This window comes from Dipodomys merriami, unplaced genomic scaffold, assembly GCF_024711535.1.
Source record: "Dipodomys merriami isolate MVZ:Mamm:240054 unplaced genomic scaffold, mDipMer1.0.p SCAF_148, whole genome shotgun sequence".
Lineage (NCBI taxonomy): Eukaryota > Metazoa > Chordata > Mammalia > Rodentia > Heteromyidae > Dipodomys > Dipodomys merriami.
The window spans coordinates 1,912,087-1,930,053 of record NW_027202804.1 but is presented as its reverse complement, the minus strand read 5'-3'; the positions used below and the strand labels follow the sequence as shown (position 1 = coordinate 1,930,053).

The window sequence follows — 17,967 nt, the reverse complement described above, 5'->3', positions numbered from 1 at the left end:
AGCAAAACCATCAAGGCTTGGGGGAGGGGAGGGGAGCCCACGGGGCCTCTTATTCGTTATGTCACAGTGGAGCTGTGATGTATTCCAAGGGCAGACCTTCACTCTAATCATTTGAAACAAAGGGACAGACTCATTCATCCAACTAATCAATATGAATCCCCTAGTCCAGAAAAGAAACATAAATCAGCAGCTGGTCCATGGTCCCTTTTCTCGTCTGCCCCTCCTCTGAGCCAAAGGAAGGGAAAAAATGGGACGAACGTGTCAGCAGGAAAGTGACTCGGGATTTTCTATCGACAGACGTTGCCGCTGGGCCACAAATTCTCCGAAGCAGCTGTGCTCAGATCGAAGATGGAAAGGTAAGGCAGGGGAGTTTTGTGGGGGGTTTGCGGGGTGGCAGCTTGGTGTACTGCAGAAGGCTGTAGTTTGTGAGGGGAATGTGGAAGCAAAGACCAATCATAGCCAGTCTAGATCTGCCTGTCTGGCAGTATGCACCATTCCCTTCAAAGAATGAGTTGACTCCTACCTGGTCCTGTTGAACTCTGACCAGCCACTGTGTTTCTGTTGAAAATGAACACCAATCGATGTCAGATACCATTCTACATTGATGCAAATGACATCATGAGTTTGTGGTGACGATGTCTGGGCAACATTTGGAGGTAGGTTTGAAGATACAATTGCCCAGACTTCACCCCCCACCCACGGGCTTTGCAAATGCTGGAGCCCATGGCTGTGACCCCAGTGAGGGACTCCGTGTCATAAGCTACCCAGATCATCCTGCAAGGGAGCATCCTTCTCCCCAGCCTCTACGGGGTGCTGCCAGTCTTGAAGGATGGCCTCAACCATGGGGCTGTCTCACCCCAGATCAGATCCCTGTGTCCCGTGGCTGATGATGTCCATGCTGATCATTCTGGCCCTCTAGCCCAAACTCAGCACAGTTCTGACTGAACCTCAGAACTTCCCAGGGCTTGAGGCAAGTATATCCCAGCCACCTCAGCTCAACTTCTGCAACTCCTGATTCTTCCCTGTCTTCAACACCTGCTGGTCCCACAGTCACTCCCCACGAAGGATCCTCCAGACTTGACTGTGACTTAGAATCTGTGTCCATCTGGACACCTCTCAGGATGCATCTCCAACAAGAGTCTATCCATGCTCAAGGCCAACAAGGGGCTGGAGCTCCCTAATTGGTAGCATTTGCCAGTTTCTCTGGTATAAATATTCCCATGTATGGCTGATGCCAAACTACTGGTGATCTACCCACAAACTCACAAAACTCCTGAAAAGGTATTCCTTCTCAAAAAAAAAAAAGGAGTCAGTTCTAACTCATCATTTTCTCTATGGTAGATGCATAAGCATTTATTTTGGTGGGGGGGAGAGGGGACAGATGGAAGAGTTCTTAAGTTCTTTACATGTTTTGTCTAAACCTCCTAGAAACTTTGTGATGTTGTATTTCCCATTTTACAAATGAGGAAATGGAGTTTTTCATCTGAAAAGAGAGAAATTGCCCCCACAGATTTGCTCACACTGTCAGGATTGGGCAGAGTATGCTAGGACCCATTTACCCATCCAACTATTTATTTTCTTATTAATAATTATCATTTTCAAACAGATCTACAGGAAGGTTAAAGTTAATGTGTCCATCTATGTATACAGCGCATATTGATCAGAGATACCTGTTCTGTCATTTCTTTCCCCTGGTCCTACCGACTCCTTCCCATCAGCCTCATCAGATTCCCCACTTCCATCTTCACATATGCATAGTAATATTAGGACTGTATTGGCCCACTATTCTTTTTATCATTTGTTCACTCCCTCTCTCACATTATTTCTCCCCATTCAAGACATTCAACCACATGTCAATATCAATTAGTGCCTTAATTTTTGTCAGCATTGCTTTAAAATGTGTGTGCAGGGTTTGGCCTAGTTGGTGATGGTGGCAAATGCACCACAATTGCAGTGATAAGAGACTAGTGCCAGTGATGTTGGTGGTGGGTGGCGTGGTGTTGAGCGATTGGGGAGGGGTGATGGCTGACAGGGAAATAAGCTTTGGTTAGGGCATAGGGTAACACATCTGGAAAATTGCAAGCAGCTGCAGCTAGGGAGAGATATAAAGGCCAAGAACGGAGTCCTGAGGTCATTGTTTTGGATTAACCTGTAACCACCAGATTGTGTTAAATCAAACATTTAAACATGTATATGTATATGTTTAGATATGTGTGAGTATATAGTATCCTCAGCAGTATAGTATCATCAGTATATAGTATATATATATATATATATATGTATATATATATATAGTATATATATAGTATATATATATAGTATAATCAGCGACCTATGAACTTTATATATAAAGTTATTGATTGCATAAAGTTGTGTGTGTGTGTGTGTGTGTGTGTATGTGAGTAGAGAGAGAGACAGACAGACAGAGGAAGAGAAATCATGAGTTGTTGATTACACTGGTATTATTTCAAGGAAACAAGGAATGTGTATGACCTTAAATTGATATCCCTATGATATTATTTGAAATTTCAGCATTATGGTAAAGAAGAGAGCAAGGTGACATAAATGCACACTTGCTAGAATGAAGAAGTATCTCCCTCAGATTGTAACCCATGGGTTATCTTGAGTTGCTCATGTAACTCAGTGGGTTTTCCACTCAGTTTGCTGCAGCAAATGATGTAAATACTGATAGGAAGCGCTCATTTCATTCTGCATGGTTATATACGTGTATATGCTCACACAGAGTGAACTATGCTGAAAGGAGCAAAGACATGGCACGGAGCACCCAGGCACCATTCCCATGTCCGCTCCTGAATTACATTATGACCCAGAATGAAACATCATCTGATGGTACTCAAGGTCCTTTTTAAGTTGATCTTGAAAGATTGCTTTCGAGATGGAAAAACATGCATACATACCCCGGAGCTCAGTAGTTACTCAGTACAGGGTAATGACACGATATAAGAAGAAATTGCTTTATATGACTCGAACTTTTTAGCATGTAAAAAAAGTATTGATACCCTTTTCCTAGCAAACAGCCAACCTTCAGTGAGCAGCCAACAACATCTAATCCTGTCGTGGTCTTAATTGAATCTCTGGAGTAGTTATTGAATTTTAGTCTTCAAGTTTCTGCTGTGCCTAAAACTTTGTCACAAAATACCCCAAATGCTTATCAACACTGACAATGAAATAAATGAACCAGAAAATATTAACCAGTACCTAACACCTTGTGATTGTGGACACATAGGTGACCAGCCAATATGCAAAGAAGTGATTTGGGGAAATAGCACTTGAGGAAATAGCCACGGGAAATGATCCCTTTGGCACTGTCTCCTAAAGTGATTACTTAGGAATTTCTCTGTAGGTAACTTGGGAAATGAGAAGAAAAGAAACGCACAGGGAGATGTCTAAACTTGAGCACTGATGAAGATTGGGAGACAAGAGAAGCAGTAGGCTGGTAATTTGTGTCCAAAGGTTTTCTTAGAGACACCTCAAGGTGACAAGAAGGCAGTTCAGTCTAGGTGCCATTGAATGCCGGATGTTCCTCACGATGTTGGCTGACAATACACATCCCGGGTATTCAGCCTTTCTTCTCTTAAAAATCACATAGAAGAAATCTTCCACTACTAGCCTACAGAAGAGCAAAACTAGATGAAGATAAAAATCACTGTGGGTTTGGTGAAAGCTTTGTCTAAAGATTGTTTCACAACACTGAGAGCCATGTCAACCACAAGTGACTTGGAAATTCTGTATTGTAAAGCAAAACAAAGGGGTGTTTTGTTTGTTGCTTTGTAACAGCACAAGGGCTTGAACTCAGGGCCTGCATGCTGTTCCTTAGCTTTCATGCTCAAGGCTAGTGCTCTACCACTTGAGCCACAGCTTCACTTTCAACTTTGTTGGTGGTTAACAGGAAATAAACAACTCGTGAACTTTCCTTTCAAGGCTTGCTTTAAACTTCAATCCTCAGATCTCCACCTCCTTAATAGCTAGGGTAACAGATATGAGCCACTGGTGCCTAACAAAATAGTTTTGACTTGGGAAACTATCACTTCCTGTTCCAGAGTTGGAAGTTAAAGCAAATCTCATCCAAAGAAAGATAGAAGAGATTACTTACACTAGGCAAATAATCTCACCATAAACTGGAGTTAAAGAATTATTCATTAGAAACTTGAGTAAAACTTGCTTCGAAAAGGAGAAATGCACAAGACAAATTTGTAGATGTTTTCTCATTCTGTACCTACCATTGACTCTGCCTTAATCAAGTGAAAAGGGTTTTTCTATATGGATTTTTCATGGCAAAGTAACAGGGACTCACTCCATGTAGAGTTCTTCAAAACAAATTGAAATACTCAGATGATAGATCAGTTTACCAGGGAAAAATGAAATGATCCTTGCCCTTCAATGTATTCTCCGGATCTCATGGGGAGAATATCACACGTAGGGGCAGCTCTAATTACAAGAAATAATTACAGGTGAATACAAGGCAGTTCCCGCCTCAGATGATAAATGATACAGAGAGACAAGGACACCCTGGGTGAAACGTTAATGCTTTCATCTCTGTGACATTGCAGGAAATGTCAGGTCCAAAAGAAAAATTCACCCAAGGAAAAGCATATTTGTTTATGACAAATTGACAGATACCGTTGAATAGGAATAAGTTTCCTAGTTGTGATTTTCAATGGAATATTAATAGGTAAATATGTACCATAGATTTAGTACCTGTAGGTACTATTTATTTGCTAATAATAGGTAAAAGCCTCAAAAATCAGGAAGTGAAGATGTCAGAAAGCATTTTTTCTTAACTTGGAACCATATACAGACAGGAGAGTTTTCTGAAAAATCCCTAATCTGTAATTCCTTGTGACTTGCTGGTCATTTCTGATTCCATTAGGCTTTAAGGTATCTTGGAATCCTGTGAGGAGCTCTAAGATCATAGTAATCTCCTCATCCATGGAGGGCCTGTTCTCTATCCCCACTGGCTGCCTGAATCCACGGCTACTGCTAAATTTCCTGTGTTTTTACCTGTACATCCATTCCTATGATTTACACATAAGGCATAGTGAGAGTTTAACAATGATTAGCCACAAAATACAACTATTATAACAATATGCTGTGAAGTTATGCGAATGTGTTTTCTCTCTCTGTTTCTCCCTTTCTGTCTAAATATCTCATTGTACTACACTTCCCTTTGCTTTGTTCTTGTGTTGATTGGAAATGATGCTTTAAAAAATTACCTCATAGTTTCTCTCTGGCATATATAAAATTAAGTTACAGAATAATGCACTATTCTCTCCATAATGAATCCAAAGTAAAAAATAAAATGTAAAATAAAATTCATGCTCTATGCATAAATGCATGTATAAACATATATGTGTGTGCAAATAGTACATTTGCACACACGTACATATGAGGGGAGCAAATACACATGCAACTGCATACAAAATCACATGGTAACGGTTACTAGTCACCCTCCAAACTATTGATATCCATTGCATATTGAAAGTCATGTAAAATTAACAGTAGGATGGGACAGAGGAAAACATATACATTTTATCTCACAGATTTTATCTCATAGATGCTATTATACTATTATATCTATTTGTATCTATCCTACTAACACTTCTACCTACATTTATAAGAATTGTTAGAATTTTATAATTGCATGAGAGAATTACCTACTGAATTCAGTAATTAGGCCACTGATGAAGCTGGAAAGAATTTCAGTGCAATGCTAATGGGAAAGGCCATTTCAAACCCTGTACTAATGAATCCATTGGTACCCACCCCAGCTCATGGAACCCATAATCTATACAACATTGATACAGATACATATTTATACATATATAATTATGTGAGGATAAGGAATCATCAATAACTGCTGATTCTCAAGCTCAGCTCTTAAGGCTGCATGATCTGGTCCTGTCCTAATATTCACATCGTGCCAGGAATGTCCTGGACCAACCCTGAGAGATTTACTTTGCAACCAAAATGCTCTTCCAGAGCCTACTGCTTTCCAAACTATTTGTCTTTTATTTTTCTTCTTTGCTTCAGTAAAATCAGAGCTATTACTATTACTGAACTAAATGCTGGTGTCTTTGTAAAGCCAAGCACATCCTGTTTCATTGGAATTCCTGCCAGTCCTTCAGCCACACAGGACATCTCGCATGGGGCTCTGTTATTACACATAGCATAACACATAGCGAAGTCAGGCTCAGAGTTGTAATTGTCCCCATGTGGATTCTCTGTGGCCAGGTGAATCTCATTGATCTCTGATCCACGTGTGTGGCACAAAAGCTCAATAAATCTTTGTGGACTTAAATTAGGCTGGATAATTGGAAAATTATGTCACTGAAAGTCGGTCTTGTTAGAAATGCCTGAGAAATGCCAAATGTGGCCTTTTCAAAAGGTTATATAAGAGAATTACTAAGCTTCTCGTATACCCTAGTCTTAAAAGATATTTATTTTTTAAGAGTTATCATTATGACGACCGTACACATCAACTGAACAGTTGTGATTTCAGCTAACTCGCTCATTATTAGTTCATCAATGACGAAGCCAGCAACAAGTGTTTATAGGAGTCTGAGAAGATATATCTATTTAGACAATTAGTAATGCTGAAATGAATTCACAAAGAGACACAACACTGAGGAGCAGCCACAGAGCAGCAATCAATCGTATAGTATCCAACAAAATTTATTTACAGTTTTATGGGCAGAAATCACGTGCATAATTATTAGTTTTCTACAACCCAGGGCTGCAGAACGGCTCAACACCAGGGAAAGACACAGCTAACATGAAAGAATATGCCAGGAAGAAGACCCATTTATCATTTTTGCTCACTTCATGGTCTTTCACAGTTTTTAACCACCAATTTCTCCCCTGTGGTCATAATAACTCTAGAAATTATTCTTGATCACACTAAAAGACAGGTCTCACAGAGATTGGCTGAGCAGCTCACTACCTTTTAATTACCTCTTGCCCTGCCCATTACTTTCAAGAAATTGTCAAGTTTCCAAGGAAAAACAACGAAAACGTGTCTTTGTTTTAAGTATAAATTCTGGCTCAACAAATTAATATTGGGCTTTCATGATAACATTTAGGTCAAGTAAAGCCACTACCATGCATTTTTTCCCTCAGGCATAATGTTTGTGAACTGTAGAAGTTAATGATATTTACTTTCTGAGGATGTGTTCGCTTTGGAGTCAGGCTCTTGGACATCAACAAGTAATGATTGTGTGTGCTATATTGTTGAATATCACTATGTTGAAGCAGTAAAGAGCCTGTGATATCTCCGTATGTTTGTTGAAATGTAGATAGATCATACTTACAGCTAAATCTACCTTTACTATCTAGCCCAAAAGAATCTCAACTACATTAATACCATCACTGATAAAAAAATATGTCAGCAATTTCCTACTCCTGTTTATAAAGAGACTGGGATAAAGACCCATGTATGAAATTTTTGCTGTGTTTCTCTAAAAGATTCCACACAAAGATGAACCAAACACTTCTACAAAAAAGTCCATGCTATATAGAATTATAATTTTTAAAAAATTGGAAAACTTTTAAGTGCCCAACCAATGGGAAATAGTTTAGGGAACATAGATTCATTAATTACGTGTGTTGCCACATGGTTATTTTTTTAAGGGATCATTTTGCAAACGCTGCTTCTAAGAGGAAGAGAAATATATGATCCATTAGAACGAAATAGAACATAAAAGGTTTATGCCTACTTAAAATATATATAATCACTGTACAAGGCTTGAACAGTAATGATGCATATTGAAAAGTACTGGATTATAGGACATGCTTTCTATTTTTGACATTTCCTTTGTGTTGTTACATCAATGACATTTTTTAGAAAAGAAGGAAGAAAGAAAGAAATGGTGTTCTGTAAAGTCTCTTCAGTAGCCTGTGATTTGGACGCTTGTAATTGAGTAAAGTAAAGGGTTTCATTATGCTTTGTTTTGCTAACAGATGTCTGATGTCCTTCTCCCGGTGTGATTTTCATTATAGCTATTTTCAAAGTGCTTGAATTGGGATTAGGTACTTAGTAAGAAAAAGTCTTTCTTGTTCTTTTAGCCACTGACACAATTTTTATGTGGCCTCAAAGGCAGAATTCATCTCTATGCCGATTTCTTTAAAGGCTGAGCACTATGACCTTGAAAAATCCCCCTGGAGAATGATCTTGATCTCAACAATGTCACCATTAAAATATGGTGGGGTCTAGGATGCCTCCTCTTCCCTTCAAGCCTGTTCTTTCCACAAGCAGGGCACCTGAGTTGGTTACTATGACTTCGCTCTGAGTAGACAGAGCAGTGAAGTTATTACATTGAAGCCCATTTGACTTATTCATGGAAGTTGGCAGGTACCAGGGAACAAGATTTGGGGCAGTGCTGTGTTCTTATTTTTAAAAATAAAAAAAAATCAGGCTTAGGAGAAAATATCCCCACTGGGTCAATGATATTTTATAGCAAAAAGAAACCCCCAAATTTACTTGGTGGTTTTTAATCATCATTTCTCACCTCCGCTCAAGTTCCAATAACATGTTAAACCAGACATGAGTGAGTCACACCTGTTATACCAACTACTCAAGAGGCTGAAGTCTGGGGAGTTGAGGTTCAAATCCAGTCTGAGCAGACAAATCTGAGAGATTCCTATCTCCGATAAACCAGCTAAAAGCTAGAAGTGGAGGTATGGCTTAAATGGCAAAGTGCCAGCCTTGAGCCAAAAAAGCCAAGCAAGAGCACAAGGCCCTGAGTTCAAGCCTCAGTACTGGAATCTGTTCTTCTTTGTATGCCCCCAGGTACTTCCTTGGAAATCATGTGACATGACATACTATTTGATTCTGGAGACGCGTGCTTTGAGAGATGTGGAAGGAAGTTTTAAGCCAAATCAAATGTTGAAACTAATTATGCCAGACACTTAACAAATGCACAATGTAGATGGATTTATTACACACATCATGAAGCACTCTGTGGAGAACTGGGTACTGACTTCTCAAATAAGTCTAGGAATTCTTTAAGAGAGAAAAGGAAAGGGGCCTGGATTGGTATTTTGGGTTGGTTCTCAGTTCCTAGGTCATCATTTGCATTAATTCCTCTGCTGGCATCCAAGAAGAGAAAGCTTTCTTATCACCTTCCTACATGTGAGGCAGAGGGTGGGAGAAGACTGATGGAAAATTCATGGCTGGCAGCAATTCAACAAAATGGAGCCAAGGGCTGGAGGTATGGCTTAAGTAGTAGAGCACCTGCCTAGCAAGTACAAGGCCCTGAGTTCAAGCCCTGGTACTGATAAGATATGGAGTCAAAATTCTTATAATACAGGTATAAAGAAGCTGGGATTCAAAATAAGTATGCTTTCTTTCTTCTTGTTGGTGGTGGTGGTGGTAGTGGTTGTTACGGGGCTTCTCAGGGCTTGGGCTCTGTCTCTGAGTTCTTTCTTTGCTCAATGCTAGCACTCTACCACTTGAGCTATGGTGCTACTTCCAGTTCTCTGGTGGTTAGTTGGAAATAAGAGTCTCACAGACTTTCCTGCCCAGGCTGGCTTTGAACTATGATCCTCAGATCTTAGCCTCCTGAGTAGCTACGATTACAAGCATGAGCCACCAGCTCCCGGTGTTAAAAGAAGTATACTTTATTACCTTGAAAAACTCTTAGCCAGGTACCTGTAGCTCACACCTGTAATCCTAGCTACTCAAGACATTGAGATCTGAGGATCACAATTTGAAACTAGCCCAGGATGAGATTGCAGATAAATAGAAGCAGGAACTTCAGAAGAGAACTTTGCTTTGGGGACATTACCTAAGACATAAAACAAGCCTAAGGTATCCATCTTCCTAGTTACTACTTAATTGAAAACAAATGGTCTCATTGCATGAAACAGTACAAAAGAGTAAGCAAAGAATAACCAGTCGCCTTCTCCATCCCAAATCCCAAGCCCCATTCTGTGGAGGCCAGGAGTATTGCCAACAGGATGTGTGCTATTTCTGAGGGCTGAATTGCTTTGGTGTGAGCGGAGCAGCTGGTGCTCCACCTCACCTTTCAAAAGGATGTACCTATGAAGAAATCTATTTTCCAGCCCCCTTTCCCACAGTGCCAGAACTGACCCCCCAAAAAAGCAAATTAGTCAACTGAGGGACAGATCAAAGTAACCAATGCCTCACAGACCCAGTTGAATCATTTTGTTTTCTTTTGACAAGTGCATGTTTTATTATCCGTTCTTCGTGGTCCTAGCTCCTGGGGCATCTCCTTTCGTTCCATCAGGTCCTGGGCTCCGGGTAGCCCCCTGTCTCCCCACAGAGTTTTGAAAATTGTCTTGCCTTGGAACCATCCAGAAGCTGCACTGCCTGCCTGGGAATACCCAGCAAGGGGGTTGCCTAGGTAAATTCCACTGTGACTTTCAGCTGGGGTAAGAATAATTGTCAGGAGAGAAAAATGGCTTGTACCTTGGTATCAAGAGACACCGGGAAATAAAGCATCAACACAAATACTTGCATCGTCAAATATCTTGGTTTGCTATCCTATAATCCTTTGAAATATGAGATACCCAGGTAAAGCATCATGTCTTTTAAAAACACAAAGTTTCCTGATTAGAAGACATATTGATATTTATTGTAGAAAACAGGGAAAGCCCTTAGAAGTAGAAAGAGCATTAAATAATCATTAAGCTACCATCTAAAGATAAATGATGTTAATATCTCCCAACACACACACATACACACACACACACACACCCAAACATATATATAACAATTTTTCTAAGGACCTTGATAGGATTTTTTAACCAGTATAGTAAATTTTCTTCAGACACAACTCAAAAGAGGTAACTCATTAAAGTAGGCTCTTTGTATCTCTGTCCCCAAGCAGAGAACCAGCTGTTTTAGCAGGTGTGGGAATGAAATGGAGTCCTCTCCAGCAGGTGTGTAATAATCTTTTCCTTTTACCTTCTATGTCCTCCAGCGGTGCTATGAGCAACAGAAACTTCTGAAAACCCACTCTGTGGAAGGTAGAGATTAAGCAAGAATGATTTACACCTACAAGAAAGATGGTTTCCTTTAAAACATGCTTTAAAATTGTGGCTAAGATAGATTTGCTTGAGAGCACTGTTGGTTCGGTGTTAGCATTTGGGAGGAATGTAATGCGGAAGATTATCTGAGCCTATTCGTTTAATGTCAAGCTGGCTTCTCCAGCATCAGGACTGTATAGGTTTCTCCTACCCCATGATGAGCTTGAAAAACAACAACAAATTAAATAGAAGGGCTCACACAGCCTGATATAGTTAGAAATCTTACTATTTAAATTCAAGTTTACCCTTTCATATTCCCATAAGTGAAAGTTCACTCTGAAAGAACAGTTTCTGATGAAACACTTGTGAACTTTTATTATCCCTTGAATGGTTGACAAATACTGTTCCAGGGTACTTCAGCCAATGGGTGATTTGTGATGTGTGAACCGCCAGAGGAAATGCAAGGGGTGTGGTCAGCCCTTATGATTAGTACCATATGCACTAATCAATTTGATTTCCTTCTGCTTACACAAGATTGGAAGGCCTTGTTGCTTTGCCTTGGTAGTTGTTGCCATATTGATGCCTTTTTCAAAATGACATTGATATCTTTGAACAGAAGGCGAAAACAAATGGATTTGCTAGTCAGGAAAGCAACTATGGAAGGAGATTTCTGCTAAAGCCTTTCATGTAGCAAAATGAGCAACAATATGTTTTTTGTTCCAGACAAAAACAAACCTTTCATATAGTCCCCAAAGAGAACAAGCTGTTAGTAATCAGATATTCTATTCTAACATCTTACATATTGTAGGATAGATGTCAAAAAATTATTTTTATTTGAGTGTGGCGGCTCATGCCAGTAATCCCAGCTACTTAAGGATGGATGAAGAGGATGGAGGTTTGAAGCTAGCCCCCCCCCAAAAGTTAGCAAGACCCCATCTCCACCAATAAAGCTGAGCATGGTAGCACCTACTGCTTGTCATCAGAGCTCCCTGAGAAGCATAAATAGGGTCACCAGCTAAGCTGGCCTGGACAAAAATAATACAAGACCCTATTATGAACAAAATGGGTTGGGGGCAGGGTGTGTGGTTCAAGTGGTAAAGCACTTGCCTAGCACGAGGCCTTGATTTCAAATAAGAACAACCAACTCACTTCCAATGTCTAATGTGGCTGGCTGATAGCCATCATAACAGGAGGTCAGGGAGGGTTAGAAATGGCTGAGTATGTACCTGGTGCTGATCACCAGGTTCCAGCCAGTTACGGGAGTGTAGTCATCCTGAGAGGATTTCCTCCAGCCACAAGTCAAGCCAACCCAGCCAATGTGGCAGGGAGCTGGGACAAGCCTAACCTGCCCAGTCCTGCCCAATTACCAGGTCTATGAGAGGATCACTATTCTTATTACCTCAAGCCACTGAGTACTAAGTCCCAGCAACAACTGTTATAGATACCTAGAACATCTGGGCCCAAGATGCTTCCTGCCCCTTTGTAGCCAACACACAAACCTTGCTCAGTACCTTTCTCCTTGCCCTCTAAGAACCCAGCTTCTGGGCCAAGCATATTGTCACTGTGCTATAAATATTTATGAAATGATTGGATTACACATCTTTGTAAATAGAGCAATGATACAGAGGACTTAAGGAACTTACAGAAGTGGGTCTTAGGCAGGGATGGAAATGAAAGGTTTTCTGATCCAAGTTGAACGCCTCATCTATCAGGCACTTCAAAACAGTCTCTTTGCATAAGGCAAAATCAAACCCGTCTCTTCCTCATGGAATCAGGTGCATGCTGGAAGTGCATTCTTTTCTAAGCTTTAAAAATAAGCATGTTGAAACGCTTGGAAGGAAATACTAAGCTCTCCAAAGAGAGAAGTCCTAGGATAAAAGAACCCAATCAATTCCTCCATTTCGTGCTGCTCATTTCTTACAAAGAATGTACAGTGATGTCTTACTTTTAAATGACATTAATTCAGATCTAATAAGGAAAGTCACCATAACGTTAGCACCAGTGTCTTAATTATAGCCTCATTTTGGTTTTACACTGACATGGATTACCTAAACCGTGTATCCATGGATGTGTGTGTGTGTGTGTGTGTGTGTGTGTGTGTGTGTGTGTGTGTGTGTGTGTGTGTGTATGTATTCTTCTCTAATTTCTGTAAAATTTCATCTCAAATTCTTGTCGGTGGAGATGATAAATTCTATAAAATAGGAAAAATGTGTCATGCAAAATCCACTGTAATAACTCAAGCCTGTAATTCACATATCAAGAGGAGAGTAACACATCTGGACACCCATTCTCCCCAGGCACCAGGAAACCATTAGAGTGCAGCTTTGCTCTAGGACATGAGGTCCTGGGAAGAACGTTTGGAATAACTCCCTTATTAGCCCTTTTGCTCTCCAAGCTTTTGTCTTGTTGCCACAGCTGCATTTCCATGAAGGAGGGCTTGCCACATGCCTTTGCTCAGCGCTTCCTAGTTAAGTGGGAAGATGGTTAAGAACCCATTTACAGCTACCTCGGAGGCTTGAGCGCTGAGAAGGGACACTAAATCTCTGACACTTTCCCAGCTTCCCTACTTAGGCAAAAGCTAGGAAATGAGCCAATGTGGGACTGTAGCTTCTCTTCAGTCACAACTGAACACTTTCTCTAGGCACAAAACCTCAGAGCAGTGACACTATGCTCCCTGCTTTTCGTATTTTATCAGTGTGTTGAATGCTTTGCAACCCAGATGACAAGTTATCAAAGACCAGGTTTTGTTGGGTTGTTTTTTTTTTTCATTCCTTTAGGCATCTAACCCCTAGCTAAAAGGCAAGGGCTTCAGCATCCCGCTGAGTACCAAAACAAAACAATAGGACAATAGAAGAGAAATAATGGTTAATTCTTTCTTTTGAATAAATGCCCCAAAGATATCTTCGATCTTCTTTAAATTCTCATGGTCATCCAGGGTTGGTTTTCTTCTACCATCCCAGGTACACACACCAATCCATTTTTCTTCTTTGCAACTACCTGTCACAGGGATTCTCATCCTTCTGGAATTTTCTACAAGGCCTAGACTTTAGAAAACTCAGCATGGGCCAATGTGTTCTATGTACAAGTGGTGTCAGGATCTGTGGGGGGAGCTGGTGACTCTGTAACCACGTTGTCCATGTCACCTCTGGGACCATGTATTATATTTCCATTTAATATTATCAAATGGCCATGTTGGAGGAGAGGTGAAATAGAGTCTCACTGTGTCGCCCAAGCTGGCCAAACACTCCGTATATAACCCAAGTTTGGCCTTGAATTCATGATCTTCTTGCCTCCACCTTCTGAGTGCTAGGATTACAGGCGAGTGCTCATCCTGGCTCACACCCCCTCTCCAGGGGTGAAATGGCATGTGAGTACACGGTTCTTACTAAACCTGTTCAACAACTACTGGTAGTAGTTATGGGAGGATAATTATTTAAGTCAAAATGATGATATTTATGATTATATAAGGGCTTTTCTCTTAGACAGATTGTCACTTTTTTAGAGTAGTCACATGAAATGCTGGCCTGATTCTGGAAGGTAAAAGTTCTTGCCTCCCATGCTGTGAACCAGTGGCTCATGCCTGTCATCTTAATGACACCAGAGGCTGAGATCTGAGGATCACGATTTGAAGCCAGCTTGGACATTGAAAGCCTGTGACTCTTTTTTTTTAAATAAGTTTTTTTGTTGTAAAAATACTGTATAGAGGGGTTACAGTTGCATGAGCAAAGTAACGGGTACATTTCTTGTCAAGCATTGTTCCCTCCTCCTTTGTTTTTCCCTCCCATCTCCACAACTACACTCCCCCACCCAGACTCTTATTGCTAATTAACTACCAAAAGCCAGAAGTGAAGCTATGGCTCAAGTGGTAGAGCGTTAGCTTTAAGTGAAAAAGCTAAGGGGGAGGGTTCAGGCTCTAAGTTCAAGCTCCAGTTCTGGCATACACAACAGCAACAACAACAAAAAACATTCTAATCTCCCATCTCCACTTGCCAGAATTCCCTCAGTAATTCAATTCGACAAGGAACTAGCAACAGGCAATTCTAGCAGCCCACTGTGGGTGCCCAATTAAGAAAAGAAATATAAAATGACAAGCACAGGAGTGTGTATAAATGGATGTGCTTACTCAAAATGAAAAGAGAAGTCACAAAACTATCTTATAAAAAACACCAACATTATCACCAACTCCAGACATGCAGCATTTCTTATTTATTGGATGTCTCACACATCTCCGGAAAATATTTTCTTACTTGTTAATTAACCTTTATGCTCTGCTTTCTCGTATGACAATTTTGTTTCCAGTTCTCTGGGAAGACCAAGATGATGATTTCATCTTCCCTCTAGCCTCGTTGATTGATTTTTTTTATTTTTATTTTTTAATTTGGATAGTTTGTGCTCATAAGTCATGCCAGTGTATACACAGGCATAACTTCTGTGTACAGCCCCAGTATATAAATATGCCCTGCAAACATAAGTACTGATAAATTCTATTTACACTGTTTCTATAAGAATGTAAAGCATATTTATAATTTCATATGCTGCATTGTATTTTTGAAAAAAATATTGAGAATCATGCCTGAGGTTTACCCAGCTGGCAGATTGCTGATCTGGGAGTCTATTCTCAACAGCTGGCATTCATTACCACTCACATTCCTACCCACCCATCCCCTCCACCCTCAGATCTACACCTCCTATGTCTTCCTCCACAGTGAGGAGGGAAGGGAGAGGGAACAGGACAATGACAGAGAAGCTGGAATACTCTCAAAGGTGAAGTGACTCAGTCTCTCTTGTTTGGGCTTTTCCCCCCATTTCTCATCCATATCTCTAAGAAACTCTGGAAGGCCCATACCATTTTTCCTGATTTGCAAGTGAGAATATGGAGACTGAGAGGTTCTAGGTTCAAAGAAAAGAGGGTTATCTCACTGGGTGTTGGCTGGATTTCCTGAGACACCTGCTCTTTCCTCAATCCACATCTGACCTTGTGAATGTCTGAGAGAAGGCTGTGGAGTGTCTGGAATGAAACCATGAAAGTAGACTTCAAGCTAACTCATTATGTTTATTTCCCCAATACTTTCGCTGGCTTCCTCTGCCTTCGCTGGTTGTAATTGGACTGAGGAAAGCACTTCCAGGGGCACACAGACACAGACACACAGACACACAGACACACAGACACACAGACACACACAGACACACACACACACACACACACAGACACACACACACAGACACACACACACACACACACACGGGATGGTTAACCTCTACGGGACTGAATGGAGACTTGGCAAATCCTTGTGGGAAAGAAAGGAAGGAAAGTATCACAGATACCCGGGAGCATACTTGAGTATTTATGGGATTTAAGTCTCTGCTTCCTGCCTATGCATTTTCCTCATTTTTATCAGTATCAGTCTCAAAAGACATCTCCAAACCCCTCACCACCAGCCACCTCTGCGTGTTCCTATTAGTGTCCTACACTAATACTCAATATATTTGTCCCCCGTACAAAAGTATTGAGGTTCCAATATAAACATATTCCATTTTTGGAACACACACACACACACACACACACACACACACACACACACACATATTCCATTTGTGGATTTTTTAGGGGGAAGATTAGAATCTTAGTACAATTTATTATAATAACAGATTGACTTCTCACCTCATCATTTTTGCTATTCTTTTATTCATAGAATTTATATATATATATATATATATATATATATATATATATATATATATATATATATATTGTTTTACTTTCTGTCAGGCCCCATATATTTTACTTATTTATTTTTCTTTATTAGCTAGGCATAGGTGGCTCACACCTGTAATCTTAGCTACTAAGGAGGCTGAGGATCTGAGGAATGCGGTTCAAAGCCAGCCTGGGCAGGAAAGGCTGTGAGATTCTAACCTCCAACTAACCACTTAAAGACTGGAAGTGAAGCTGTGGTCCAAAGTGGTAGAGTGCTATCCTTGAACAAAAGAGCTCAAGGATAGCACCCAGGCCCGGAGTTCAAAACCCTATGACCAACAACATCAACAACAAAATTCTGTTTTCTTTAAGTAGTTGTACAAAGGAGGTGCCAGATAACAAGGCCGTTTATGAATACAATGCTTCTTGATCAGTCACCCCTTTAATGTTCTCCCCACTTCCAACTCCTTCCCTCTTCTTCCTCTATGGCACATACAATTCTTGACTGCATTTTTCCCCTTATCCCCTTAAAACCTACATAATAAAAAATGGATGATGTGAATCATTTTAAGGGCACAGTTCAGTATTATTGAGTGTATTTGCATTGTACAAAGCACCATTACCATCCAACTCCAGACCTAGCTCATCTTCATGAACGGAAACTATAATCCTATTAAATAATAACCTTCATTCTTTTCTCCTGAGCCCCTGGCGGGCACCATCCCCCTTTCTGTCTAGGAATGAGATGCTTCTTGGTACTTCATGGTAAGTGCGGTCTTAAAGGGCTTGTCTTTTTGTCTCTGGCTGATTTAACTAACATGATTTCTTTGAGGTTCATCTGCATTGTAGTCATGTGTCAGCACTTTGGTCTTTTCTGAGGCTGAAAAAGACTCCATCATCTAGATGTGTGACATCTTACCCACCCATCAGCGGGCATCTGTGCCATCTTTACTTGAGGGCTGTACTGACATAATACTTCACAGAACATCCATGCACAGGTATCTGTTCTGTAATTTTGTTTTGGTCAGTCGTGGTTCTTGAACTTGTGGCCTGGGTGCTGTCCCAGAGTTCTTTTCCTCAAGGCTAGTGCTCTACCACTTGGAGCCACAGTGCCACTTTCGGTTTTTGAGTGGTTAATTGGAGATAAGAGTCTCGTGGACTTTTCTGCCTGGGCTGACTTCAAGCCTCCATACTCAGATCTCAGCCTCCTGAGTAATGGGGACGACAGGGATCGAGCCCAGCAACCAGGCCTGAAGGAGGGAGGG

General features: G+C 40.7%; 1 long non-coding RNA gene across 1 annotated transcript in view; it reads left to right on the top strand.

Annotated features, from left to right (window-relative positions):
• Window positions 1-321: 321 nt before the first annotated feature.
• LOC138826692 (uncharacterized) overlaps window positions 322-17,967 on the top strand; it is a 61,669-nt gene continuing 44,023 nt past the window's right edge. The window contains exon 1 of the long non-coding RNA XR_011371812.1: window positions 322-356. This is a non-coding gene — a long non-coding RNA (uncharacterized lncRNA). The remainder of the gene's footprint in view (window positions 357-17,967) is intronic.